This window comes from Felis catus, chromosome A1, assembly GCF_018350175.1.
Source record: "Felis catus isolate Fca126 chromosome A1, F.catus_Fca126_mat1.0, whole genome shotgun sequence".
Lineage (NCBI taxonomy): Eukaryota > Metazoa > Chordata > Mammalia > Carnivora > Felidae > Felis > Felis catus.
Genome location: NC_058368.1, coordinates 169,853,148 through 169,867,225, shown reverse-complemented (window position 1 = coordinate 169,867,225; position 14,078 = coordinate 169,853,148). Strand labels below are relative to the sequence as shown.

Here is a 14,078-nt window from a genome sequence, read left to right as displayed (position 1 = left end):
CATCAAGATAAAAAGCTTCTGCACAGCAAAGTAAATAATCAAAAAACTAAAAGGCAACTGACAGAATGGGAGAGGATATTTCCAACTGACATAGCAGATAAAGTGTTAGTATCCAAAATCTATAAAGAACCTATCAAACTCAAAACCCAAAAAACAATAATCCTGTGAAGAAATAGAAGACATGAATAGACACTTTTCCAAAGAAGACATCCAGATGGCTAACAGACACATGAAAAGGTGCTCAGCATCACTCATCATCAGGGAAATACAAATCAAAACCACAATGAGATACCACCTCACACCTGTCAGAATGACTAAAATGAACAACTCAGGGAACAACAGATACTGGTGAGGATGCAGAGAAAGAGGAACACTTTTGTACTGTTGGTAGGAATGCAAACTGATGCAGCCACTCTGGAAAACAGTATAGAGTTGCCTCAAAAAGTTAAAAAGAAAACTACCCTATTACCCAGCAATTGTACTACTAGGTATTTATCCAAAGGATATGACAATGCTGATTTAAAGGGGTACATACACCCTGATATTTACATATCAACAATAGAAAAATTATGGAAAGAGCTCAAATGTCCATCGACTGATGAGTGGATAAAGAAGATGTGGTATATATATATACAATGGAATATTACTTGGTAATAAAAAGAATGAAATACTGCCATTTGCAAAAATGTGGATGGAACTAAAGTGTATTATGCTAAGCAAAGTAAGTCAAAGAAAGACAAATATATGATGTGACTCATATGTGGAATGAAAAAAAAAACACAACAGATGAACATAGGGAAAGGGAAGCAAAAATAAGACAAAAACAGAAAGGGAGGCAAACCATAAGAGACTCTTAAATGCAGAGAACAAGCTGGGGGTTGCTAAAGGGGAGGTAGGTGGGGGATGGGCCAAATGGGTGATGGGCATTAAGGAGGGCAGTTGTTGGGATGAGCACAGGGTGTTATATGTAAGTGATGAACCACTGGTTCTACTCCTGGAAACAATACTACACTGCACGTTAACTAACTGTAATTTAAATAAATTAATTTTTAAAAAATCAAGGGAAGAAAAGATTCTCTTTCTTTCTGTATCTTCTTCTGACCCCGTTCCCCCTTCCCTCTCCTTCTGCCTTCTCTCTCTCTCTCTCTCTCTCTCTCTCTCTCTCTCTCTCTCTCTCTCTCAGAGCAGTGTGTGTGTGTGGGGGGGGGGGGGAATTGTAGGGTTTTAGTATCTATCCAGAGCCTAGGGTGTTAGTATCTACTATACCTACCTTGGTAGAGTAGAAAACCAGATCTGGCCCTCTTACATAAAGCTGAAAGCAGAGTAACACTGTCCTGTCCCCGAACCAGGTCCCATACTGTATCTTTCTGTCACTCAGGTACAGTAGCAATTATGAAATTATTCTTTATAAATTTTGGTACTTTTGAATTTCTGAAAAAAATCTTGGGGGGGAGAGTGAGTCTAAATTTTAGTGGTGGGGGGAACTGATAAATTTAATTTGAAATGTAATGAGTTTGACGAGTGTTTGGAACATCTGAATGTCCCAAATGTCCAACAAGCTTACCTGGAGAAAACTGAAGAAAGACATAACCTCACATACAAACTAGAAGGCAATAAGAGAAGAGCTGGAGTTCAAGGGAACCACTGGAAGAGAGTATGTGAAAGAAAAAGGACAGTGGGCAAAATTCAGAACCTGGGGTTCACCAACACTTCAACAATGAGGAAGAGCATAAATGGTCACAGACAGGGAGGCCAACTGGGAGATGGTGTCACCAACACCAAGCACAGACAAGCCAAGTATTCACAAGAGAAGCCTGTAAGCTGCAAATTGGAACATGTTCACCGCCACTGACAATTAGATAATAAAAGTCTCTAAGACCAGTTTCCAAAATGTGGGAGATTGAAAGCAAATCACAGTAAATTGATGAATGAACAGCAAATGAAGGAATGGAATACAGTTAATATTATAGAAAAAGAAGAGTAAGGATAGAGTAGAAGACATTCACATGAGACAAGAGTTGAGAGTCTACGTCAGATAGAAGACACAGTGTCAATCAGGGCAGTTTGAAAATGGAAAACACTTGAATTTCTTAAAAAGTGAGGAAAAAAGAGCCAGCATAGAAGATAAATTACTGATGTAGGAGAGAGAAATGTTGGTAAATGGAACCATACCTGTCTGGATGAGGAAGGAGATTGGAATTAAGGGAACAGATGAAGAAGTAAGCTGGGATACAAGGAGAGGACCCCTGTTTCTAAGAACTGGGGGAGGCAAATCTGACAGATGGATATAAAGTACAGATAAGCCTCCTGTTAGAGAAACAAAAAGTTATCTGAAAGAGAGCGTATACAGAGTCCTTGAAGTAATCAACATGATTTAAAAAATATCAATACCAACAGAGTGCTTTGCATGATGAAAATCTATTTTTTTGAGATGAAGGTCATATTATCTCAGCCATGCTAAATCCAGCACATTTTGAGACTGTATGTATATAAAAAATACTCACCAAATAAGTCACATGGGTAAAATTAACTGTCACTAAGAAGTCTGCATAGAAATGTAAAACACAATTTTCTTAGTATATTTTTCCCAAAGATACCTACTTTGATAGAAAATAGAGTGGGATCATGGGGACTCATGTAGCCTATAGCTTACAAAATTGCTCTTACAAAATAATATCATTTCTTTGGTTAAATATTATGTTAGATAAGGAGGTGTATCATCTCTACCATTGTAGAAACACCGGAGTTGCACATCAGGGGATGTATACATGTGTGGCAGGAGGACAGGGGTCAGAAGGAAGCCTTATCCTTCTTCACATCTGTTTTTTCTTATTGTACAGATCCCAGCAAAGAGATGCCAGCTACAACCAGCCATTGCCTCAGAAATGATTTCTCCTTTAACTTGAAACTGAACTAACTGAACTCTTTCCTTCCTGAGCTTCCTTTTCCTTTAGGTCATACACCTAGTTAACATCCCATGCTTTAGACTTTACCTCTAATCCCTACTATAAACTGCCCACATACAGTCAGGTATCTTTGTCTATTAATGCAAAAGACATACACATTAAACTATATGCAATAAAGGGCAATGAAAAACAGGTTACAGCGGTTGCTTCTTCGTACCATCAAATAGCATGTGTAGTTAGTAAAAACACAAGTTTCCCCTCCCTCCATCTACCTAGCATGTGGCTGTTTGACATACAGTACCTGTAAATCTGGTAGTTTATTGACCTGATTACAATTTTGAGCCCATCAATTACAGTGTTATTTCCTTCACTCAGATGGATTGTGTAAGATGGGGGAAAAAAATGTTAGTAGCTAATGTAAAACAAATGTGCTGGCAGGTTAAATATTTGGTTCTTCTGGGAAACTCCCTCCCCTGTTGTTATGGTGGTCTATATAACAACAAACCAATTAAGCTGGGGACTTGGGGAGGTTCTCCTAACTTAATAAGAAGGATACATTGCTCTTCAAGTCACATACTTAGCCCCAGCCTGTATGCCTGGGGTTTTCTGGAGCACAATTTCATACCACTTTCCATACCTCCACATACCCAAAGCGAGAGTTAATTCATACTGGACACAGCAACATCTCCCTATAAGTCACTATTTTGAAGAAATCAAGTATGAAGCAAATCTCCTGTCCAAGAGTTAACGCCTTATTGCCCTGCCTGCCATGGAGTTCTGTGAGTCTGAGATATGTACCTTGACCAAACAGGATTACGTGAACAGACATTTTCCAGAAATAATGACTTACGAGGGCCTGCCTCATTTCCCTTTGCCTGGTGATACCCTCACAAAGGCCATTTAGAAAGGACCCAGCAGCTTGCAAGACACAGAATTTGAGTTCTACTAAAGTGTCCAAAGATGAGTGAATGTCATTTTTTCCCTCCTCTGGAGCATTTCTAATCACAATTCTGTTACTGCAGCCTAGATGTTGGCTGAGATAAGCCTATTTGGAACTCTAAAAATAGCATCTTCTGAGCAACTTTTCTGTCTTCTGAGGTTCCCAAAGGAAACCTCTCCAATGATTTGCAGCTCATTACAACCAGAATCTTTACAAATAGGGATATTCTTTTTTGTCTTTGTTTTCTTTTTTTAAATCCGGGAAGATGTCAGATTGACAGTGCTTATGCTGGGGTCTTTGATTTGGGGTTACACTCCTGGTAACAGGGAGTCCAAAGTGGCAGTGAGTCAGCGACCCTCTGCCTTCCACAAGGTATTGAAAAGCAGGTTTCCCAATCTGAGCAAGAAGAGGAATGTCCACATTCATTATCTGGCCACTCTCTATGGGCCAGACTTGCCAACTGGGATAATTGGGGCAGAACCAACTTCTCCACCTCCTGGGCAGAGATGCCTCCACAGGCTTTGCCAAAAACTAGAAAAAAGTCACCAGTTCTATACTGCTTCCTACACATCACCACGTATAAAACTGAGCCATTTTATTATACTATTTCTAGGCCAATTATTTACAGGTTATTTATTTTAGAAATAAAATATGGGGGCATCCAAACAGAGAAGACCTCGTTTCCCTCCCTGTCCTATCAAATTAAAACTGAGCTTCACCATTCCTGAAATAGGCGAGTGTCATATTTACATCCATTGTTCACTGATCAATCTTTCCACTACTCACAGGAACTAGAAAGCCATTAATTGTGTAGTATGTTCCAAACAGGAATGACCCAAAATAGAATTTCCAAGAGAAAGAAGGAATGTTCTATGAGAGTTTCTGTTCAGGTGGCTCATTATTTTTCAGGAATGGTTTTAAAAATAGCCCTGTTACTAACAGCATTAAGACTAGAGCAGATATCAGCTTCTACCAGAAGAAAACAGTACTCTTGAGACATTCATTTTACTCTTGAGAAAATTAAGAAATCTCCTCACTTCAAGCAAGTCCAAAAAAGTGATATTCTTCTACTGATAGAAATGCAGCCTCTCAGAGCATGAGAAGGTTTCCAAACAAAGTTCTTGTCCCAGATTATTAAGGCTAACATTTATACATTGCTAGATATGCTGAGGTCTGTCTTCAGGCATCTGAGATAGGGTCAGTCTCCTCATTCCACTAGTAAAAACAAAAACAAAGCAAACAAAAACAAAGCTTCCCTCACCCACTGGACTGGTGATTAAAATTTCCTACACAGGATATCAACATTTCACTTCCCAATTAAAAGGATAGCTTAATCCAATGCCTTTGCAAGGTAGACATCAAGACTTTCCCTGACAATTGGTTTTAATAAGCCAGAGGGCCAGCTGGGACAAAGGTAATTGTTTTTGAAGTACAGATGCCGTAATGTGGGAAAAATGAGAAATAAACAGGAAGTTAAAGAACATTTAAGACATCGCAAAGTAATCCAGGACCAGCTTTACCTCTGAGATTGGCTTGTCTGTGGAGTGCTTACAGCCTAGGTATTTCAGTCAGATGCAGTTTGGTCCAAAACCCATCTTTGTTGTACTGATCTATGAAACTTAGGGCAAGTCATTTAACATGTCTAGGTCTCCTTTCTTCTATAGAAGGCCTAACTGCTACCTGGCCTTTAATGGAGATTTCAGTAAATGATACCACTATAGATGCATGACTATGTCAGAGCCCCATAGCAGGGACCCAGAGGGACACTCAGGTGAGAGATACTGACAGAGAAAGAACAATGATGTCAACTACTCATTAGAAAATAACATAGAAGACAAAAGAATTATACATACAAACTAGATTTTTCCTAAAATTCCTTAAAAACTTTCTGAACATTTATTAAACTGTGAAATTGGTTAAAAAGTTTTATTCTCAGGCTCCTGGGTGGCTTAGTCAATTAAACATATGACTCTTAGCCTTTGCTCAGGTCATGATCTCATGATTTGTGATTGAGCCCTGCATTGTGCTCCGTGGGATTCTCTCTCTCCCTCTCTCTCTGCCCGCCCCCACTTGTTCACATGTGGACACATGCTCTCCATCTCAAAATAAATAAACATTAAAAAGATATTTTTAATGTTCTATTTTCTCAGACAGTTATTGGCAAGGATGATATTTAGTGCTAGGCAGCCCCGTGCAAAGTTAAGCAATAGGTTGTTTTGCTCCTGGAGAGTATGATCAAGATGGTCTTCATGATGCCCCGAGCTTGACTATACTTTAAATAGGCTTATTTCTGAGTCTAGGCCCCTGACCTCCATTTTCTTAGAGAGCATATTTTAGAAAACTTGCCATTGTAAACTCTTTCTCTGCCCCTTTGAAATATATCTAAATCTCCCAGCCTTTGCCAGTGTTACAGTTTAGGAAATGTTTTTCTCAAGGACTTAGGAATCATTTTTGAAATGTAAACATTGGAGAAGATAGCACCCATATCTCCCAGTCTCTGTAGAGAATAGGAGTCTAACTTCCACGGTGCCAGTTAACAAACACCAGTGGCATAATCCCAGAAAACAAGCATTTGCAAATTCGGGAATAGCTAAATGTGCTCAACACATCCATTGACCAACCTCCTCTCCTAACATCCTCCAGTACTTTTCCACTAGCTCACTCTCAGAGTTAAAAACCCTCCGCCTTTTGTTTCCATGAAGCTAAGTATCCAGACTTGTTCTGGGCTCTCTGCCCTATTGCTGGCAATAGTATGGAAATAAAATCAACTTCTGTCTGCTCATCTTGTCCAGTGCCATTTTTTCTTCTTTAACAAGCTCCACTCCCATTTTAGAGCCTCCCTCTTGGCGACGAGTGCCTCTGTCAACATGTAGTTTAGTGTGGTTTCCAAAACCTCGAAGACGGAAGGACTTGCAGGAGGATGAAGCTTGCAACAAGCGCCAGAGGCAGGGAAGCCCATGCACAGGTGGAGCTCCTTAAGGTCTACTATAGGCTGTTTATGCCCAAATGACTTCCTCTTGGGATTTCACCTGCTGCTAACCTCTCAGGGATAAACTGGTGTAGCAACGTGTAGCAATTAGAGTCACACTACACACTGCCTAGCACTCCTACACACTGCCTTTTGCAATGTGACTTTGCCATCTTTTCTATCAAGAAATGCAGTCTTTTTCTTCAACTCTACAATCTGAGCTTGGTCTCAAGACTTACTTTAGTTGATGGGACATGAGTCAGCTTGCCAGAAGCAGAAATTTCAAGAGTATACACCGGGGCCTATCCTTCCTTGCTTGCTTCTGGGACTCTTCTGGAGATATCCAAATAATGAGAAGCTACATGGAGAGATCCTAGCCCTCACAGCTTTCTCCGCTGGGTTTCCAAACATGAGAATGCACCATGCTAGCCCCAGCTGATCCATCATAACCCAGAACATTTAGATAGCCTACAGAATCATGATAAATAATTTTTTTTATTTTAAGCATCTGAGTTACCTTTTTATTTTAAACACAGCAGAAGCTGATACCATCAGGATGTTACATTTACTGAGAAAGCATGAATGAATTCCCAACCCAGAGAAATGAGAAACTAGCTAGAGAAGGAGGAGTATCCGAGTAAACATTCTTTTCATCATCATGAATCTCAAACCAGAAATGTCAGTAAGAATTTAAAAGAAGTTTTTAAGGTAATTCAGAATCTCATAGAAAATCAATCTCTCTGTAGGACTAAAAATATCTCAGCTTTGAACACTTTTTTTTTTCATTCTTATTAGACTTGAAAGCATGCCCATTGATCTAGCTAGAGCAATTTGCTAATAATTAGGCTGGCAAGGCAGGCTTAGGTTTGTTACCAAACGGGTGGGTGAGAGGCCCCTTCAGTTCATAGAAGCCTCTGCCCTAACAAGATAGAAAAGATGCAGAAGTAGCAACTGAAAATGCCTGTGTTCCCCCAAATTCAGGGGAGATTAAACTCCATCACAGAAAAATAGCTTCCAAGTAAAAAGCTGCCTCATTCTGCACTAATTCTTTCTGCAAAGAAGAAACAGTCTTTAAGTCAGTTTCCCCTCCCAAGAGACCCTACGATAAATACTCACATTCCTGTCATATGGCACTTACTTCTTTCTCTTCTTCTTCTTCTTCCTTTTTTTCCTGGCTTTCCATGAGTATAAACGATAGGCATTTGTCCACCTCTCCTATTAGACTTGAAGTCCCTTGAGGGCAGGGTCTGTTTAATTTATGTTTCTAGCTCCTACAGAACAAGACACAGAGAAGATACTCAATGAATATTTTTTACATAAATGAACAGAAGAGGGTAGGTTCTATGTAGTACAGGGACTGTGTAACATAGGGGCTATCCTGATGACTACAGGGAGCTTGGCAAAAAAAAAAATGCCCCCCTTCTTCGCATAAAATAAAGTTTATGATACAAAAAGCTACATAAGTCATGAAAATGTGTCATTTTTTTTCACCAGGGTGCCTGAAATTCCACCAGAAATCATGACACTTGATACATCTATAGTAGGTTTTTATTTCAGTGAATTCCAGAAATTATTTGTTATTCGCATCTCTTCTTTTCCTCTGGGAAAGGAAGTCTGAAAAGGACTTCCTTTTCAGAAGTCCTGAGCAGGGGACAGACCTTGTGAAGTGCCAAGAAAAAATTGTCTTCCTGAGGATAACATAGGTCAAACAAGGTCAATATGTCCATCTTGACATGTATGTTTTTTGGAAGCTCAAACTAATTAAAAAACAGTATTGCTTTGCTTTCAAGCGGTTATTATGGTGACATTATTTTTACTGTTTCAGTTGCTCATACCCCCAAAAAAGAAAAAAAAACTATCCCTTCCCTTATAAAATATTTATTATTTTATATTTTAAAAGAAAGAACCAAATCAATTCTGTTTTGAAAGGCACATTAAAAATGTAAGCACAAAGTACAGGGCACATTTCACAGAAGATTGGAACTGCTAAGAGTTTTTTTTTTCCATCTACCAGAAGAAATCAAATGAAGCCAGTTTGCCTCTGGGGTTTTAAACATCATTACAATTCATCTTAATAATGAAGTTAAAATTAACTGAAAGAAGACAAAATGGAAAAAAAACCCTCATGTCACTAACAGGAGTTTATTCATGTGAAAATGGATAGAAGTAATATCCTTTGGGCACAGTTAAGGAAAAACATCAAAATAACTAGTACACAGGTAACCCATGATGGAAAGCAGCACCCCACAAGAGACCATTTGTGTTTAAAGAAGCATAAACTAATGCATAACACACACTTCATATGTTTAGACCCACGTTTGGACCCATGTTTGGACCCATGTAGATACACAATAAAAAATAAATGTAGGCACCCAGAGATCTTTAAAATTATATTCAAAAATGTTATAAAAAAAGACAATCTATTTGCCATAGAATTCTGTTTCTGAATCATACACGAAATCAGTGCAGGAGCTCAGCTCTGGTTCACATAAACTCCCCACATTATCTCTGTGGAACCTTTCTGTTGAGAAATGAAAAGACTAACGGAAAGGTCAAAAGGGGCGGCTCTACTCCACAGGGCCCTCAAAATGTCTCCATGAGCACGCTTGCTTTGACTCATCCTTCCCCCCTGAGAGACAGAACAAAACAGGCATCATGCCACTGGGAAATGGACAGGAGGATTTTTTTTAACCAATTAAATCTTTTTCAGAAAACTAAAGCTGTCATATTGGAAATATAATGATGGCAACAATAATGAGTTCCAGAGCCAACTAACATGCTAGAAGACTCATTGTGTGTGCTTGGCTGTCAAGGGGGAACACTGCTTACTCATTCACAGTCTTCCGTGGCAAAGTTTAGAATTCCCTCATTTTTCTTCAAACCAGTAAATTACTTTGGTTTGGACTGGGGGGAAAAAACCTGTAGGCTTCCAGAGGAGGTATGCAAATCTTCACATTATAGGACTGAAACCGTTGACTTTTTTGTGGAGTTTTTTTTTGTCGTTGTTGTTTGTTTTGTTTTGTGTGCTGTGCGCTTGTTTTGTTGTTGTTGTTTCATTTGTTTGTATGTTTCTGAGAGTGTGAGGGATTATCAATTTATTACCTTAAATTTTCTTCAGTGTTTTAGAGAAACCAAACATAAAGAGCAATGTGAATTAGGACACAGAGAAAGCTCAAATTCTCACAGAGTTTTTATCTTTTCAAGTAAACAATTTCAGAAAGTTTAAGGATGAAGTCAAGATTATCCATTCGTAAATAGTGGGTTCATCTACCCCCTGCCAATAACTATCATCTCTAATTAATCACTTTCCATCCTTTCACTCCGATGCCTTTAAATATTTAACTTATTTAACTTTTTTTTTTAGCATTATACTAGGCACAAAATTATATTAAGGTATCAGAAAGTAACAACTAACATGTTATCTATGTTCCAAGATCTTACCATGGTGACCTGGTCCATATGGTTAATTCTCAGTACGGTTCAAGGAAACACTCAGGAAGTTACATGCAACCTGTAACTGGGTAATTATGTGCACAGAAATCTTCCCCACAAAACACATATTTACATAATAAAACCAAAGATGACTTAGGTGGAGAAATTAACATGATGGGAGGGACTGATATCTAAGTAAAGATTTTTAAATGATTTAATAATACCTTTCCATTGAAAACACAGAGAATCAGAGAAATCATAGTGAGTGAGCAGCATGAAATATGACATAGGGTGGAAAGCTATAGAATCACAGAGTTCTAGTATTCATATATAGTGGCTTATGTCACCACCAACTGAAGAATAAAAAAGGTGCTTTGTATCACACAATTGGTAACTATGAAACACAATACATCTGTTATGCTTACATGTAAAATGCAGTTTATCACAGTGATTAGGTGCATGGACCCTGAATCCATTACTGGTTGGATTCAGATTCCGGGTCCTTGCTTGCTAGCTGTGTGAATTTGCACAAGGAGCTGAAAGTCAATGAACTGATGGCAGGCTCATTAATAATAATGGAGCATGAAAGTACCTATAAAGCACTTAGCACAGATCCTGTGACATAGTAAGTATATCTTTCATTCATTCAACAAATATTTAAGGAGCACATACAGTGCTCCAGGTACTGTACTAAGTACTAGGGATTCAATGCTGAACAAAATCAACAGAGTTCCTGTTTCAAAGAACTGTAGTTCCTCTACATGAGCTGTAGAACTGTACCTTTTTAAATGGTTTAGATAAACAGCAGGTCCACAATGTTTACTAAGTGTGTGTGTGTGTGTGTGTGTGTGTGTGTGTGTGTGTACATATTGGTCTAATACAATACCATAATTTTTCTTTTCCTGAGCTTTTCTCTTTCCTGTACCTTCTCGAGTCTCCAGTGCTTGGAGGTATACATGAAAGATGTAAGGAATACATTAGTATACACTGACTAGATACTCATCACAGCTTAAAGTTCTATTGCTGCTAAACTCTATTTGTCTGGAAAAGGGAAAAAAGAAAAATATGGCCCAGTAGTTAAGGGTGAGAAGACCCGCAGACCTGCCCTAAAATAAGATCATGAAAACTACTTACAACTTTAGAAATGTGGACTCTTCATCATTGTTCATTCTTTTTTGCTCGTGTCTCTTGAGGACTAGAGCCAGAGATTTAAAGGAGTAACTGTAAACACTGTCAGGGTTCTATGTCTAAAGTCACCAAGAGAATTCAATACTCAGCTCTAGGCCCTAACAATGCCTTTTTTGTTAGTGTGAGATGGCATAGAATAAGACAACTGTATCCAAAAGTCACAGCTGAAAGATTAGCTACATTTTAAATGGCATTTTTATGGGCACTTAGCCAACAAACCTTTGAGATTCTGTTAGGAAGCAGACACTGTGTTCAATACTGGAGATTATAGAGTGAGCAAATATGTAAATGCCCTACAGTCTGGGGGATGAGAAACACAATTAATGAAATGATCATGCTCATGATTTTAGGAATATCATCCCAAGGGAATATGCAAGAACCAAACATAAACCAGAGGAAGTGATCAGGAAGGCTTCCTGAAAAAGTGATACTTTAAGAAGAGTATGTAGCCATTAATGAGACAAAGACAGGAACTGGGAGTAGAAAGTGGATGATGCCAGTGTGGACTTTGTGGTAATGACTAATGCACCCTTGTACAGCAATTGAGCTGGCTCACGCAAAAAGAAAATATATTGTTTTTCTGAGCAAAACCAAACAATATAACAACACAGTAAAGGAGCGTGCTTTCTTGGATGCCCGATGCCCTGAAACATGATCTGATACCTGTGTACAGTGTTTTCCATTTTTCCTTTCAGATCTTATAGAAAACAGACAAGAATAAATTCTTAGGTTCTTATTCTCAAAGCCATCTGGGATGTAGAGTATGGTACTGAACAGACCTATATTTTCCCCTCACCCAGACAGCAGTAACATCTAGGAACACAAACATGAAGGCTCTCCCCATAAGAAACTGTCATTTATTGGACGACTGGCTCTACCTTTTCCACTTTCTTAAAAATTATATAAGGAAAAAATAGAAAGTCAAAGTTATTCTGTTCTTATTGCATATATCCTGGCTAAATTAGTAAAGAAACTTTAGGGGGAGACATAGCATGGGAATCTGAGCATTTGTTTCAAATATACTGATAAGGCTTGGTCTGGTTGTACACTTACAAAGCATTTTGTTCCATTAAATTACAGTGGAGAGCTACAGTAAAAACTCTTGATTCAAAATGTTTTATTCCTTCTATGTTAGAATATTCCAAAGTTGAAAATAAATCTCTGCTCTAGAAACAGAGAATGATATCAAAAATTGAATTAAATGGGAAAGCAGTGACAAATTTTCACTCTGAAATAAATGTGCGAGACTGGCTGACAACAGGGAAGCCAATTCAGATTCTCACTCCCTTAGTGGTGTGGCTTAACACCAAATCTAATAGGCATTTAGCTGGCTGCCTAGGGCAGGAAAAGAGGGTCTGCAGCCTCTAATGCCTGCATCTGTGAGAATGCATTGAAGCCACTAAAATTATCACTGAAGACTCGAAGTAAGTGTAAAATTTGGCATTTTTTTTCCTCTCAAGGGATCAGGCTAGAGAAATAGGCAACTTTTGGCTCAAAGGGTCCAATGGAAAGTAAAAATAATCTCTGAAAACATGAATAGGGATTAGCAAAATTGTCATGTGTGCACAGAATTTGGAAGTTCTCGTATCTTACAATCAAGTGTCTACTGGAGACTGCAAATCATTTTCATTTTGCTCCTGTCAAGAAGACTCAAGTCAAACACCTGTGTCTTCAAGTGAGCCATCAGACAGCTACTTAGGTTTAGAAAACAACGTTACATCAGCACAGGGCAGGAGTAATACCAGTACTCTGATGCCTAGAGGAAAAAGAGTACTATGTTAAAAAAAATAGTGTGAATTACTTTTGATTTTTCATTTGGTATTGGGATTTTTACTCTATGCAAATGATTGCGCATGAAACCAAAGGGAAGGGGGAAGTGCCAGCTAAATGGATGGTTTAGCTGTGCTATAGAATTCCTGTAGACGCAACAGACTTGCCAATAAATTAAACAGCAAAAGTTATACTTTCTCCTCAAGAGAAGAAAAACCATGAATGAACATCAGCCCCTATTGAATCCCAACCCAGACCCATGGAAAGTTCGGAATGATGGTCTACTTGAATCCACTATATCTGCAGGGTAAACTGCAAGGATAGAAAGAATATGTCATCTAATAAAAGAATAATGTGAGAGCTCTTCTGAGTGACAACCACATTGCTTCCTCCTGGAGCTAATTATGCCTTTGAATCACATTCAGAAAGGAAGACACAAAGTTACCTTCAGCAAATACTTCTTTTAATTGTTTAATAGTGAACACTTTTTTTCTGAGCTAATTCGTTTTTTTTTTCTAGGAGGTACACAAATCCCTCTGTCCTCAGAATACTAAAAATGAACGATGCTATTCCATTGGAAGAAAGATTTGGAAAATTGTAATTTTTGAAAAATTGTAATCTGACAGAAAACCAGATTATATGTGCCAAAAGATAATTTGAAATTTAATTTATTTTGACTACTGAATAATTCTATAGAGTTTTTGAATGAATCAAATCTCAGGAATTAATCCACAGCTGTCATCTGGGTATTCATGAATAAAGAGGTCTTGTGTAACCTTATTTCTACACACCCTAACAGATAGGTGAGAACCTAGGACTGACATTGTCTTAACACCCGATCTCATTTGGCCTCCAAGTAAATATATGCACACGT

General features: G+C 38.4%; 1 long non-coding RNA gene across 2 annotated transcripts in view; it reads right to left on the bottom strand.

Moving 5' to 3' along the window:
- Nucleotides 1-1,216: 1,216 nt before the first annotated feature.
- LOC123379297 overlaps nucleotides 1,217-14,078 on the bottom strand; it is a 136,181-nt gene continuing 123,319 nt past the window's right edge. For both annotated transcript variants that reach the window (XR_006583592.1, XR_006583590.1), the window contains one exon: nucleotides 1,217-8,085. This is a non-coding gene — a long non-coding RNA (uncharacterized LOC123379297). The remainder of the gene's footprint in view (nucleotides 8,086-14,078) is intronic.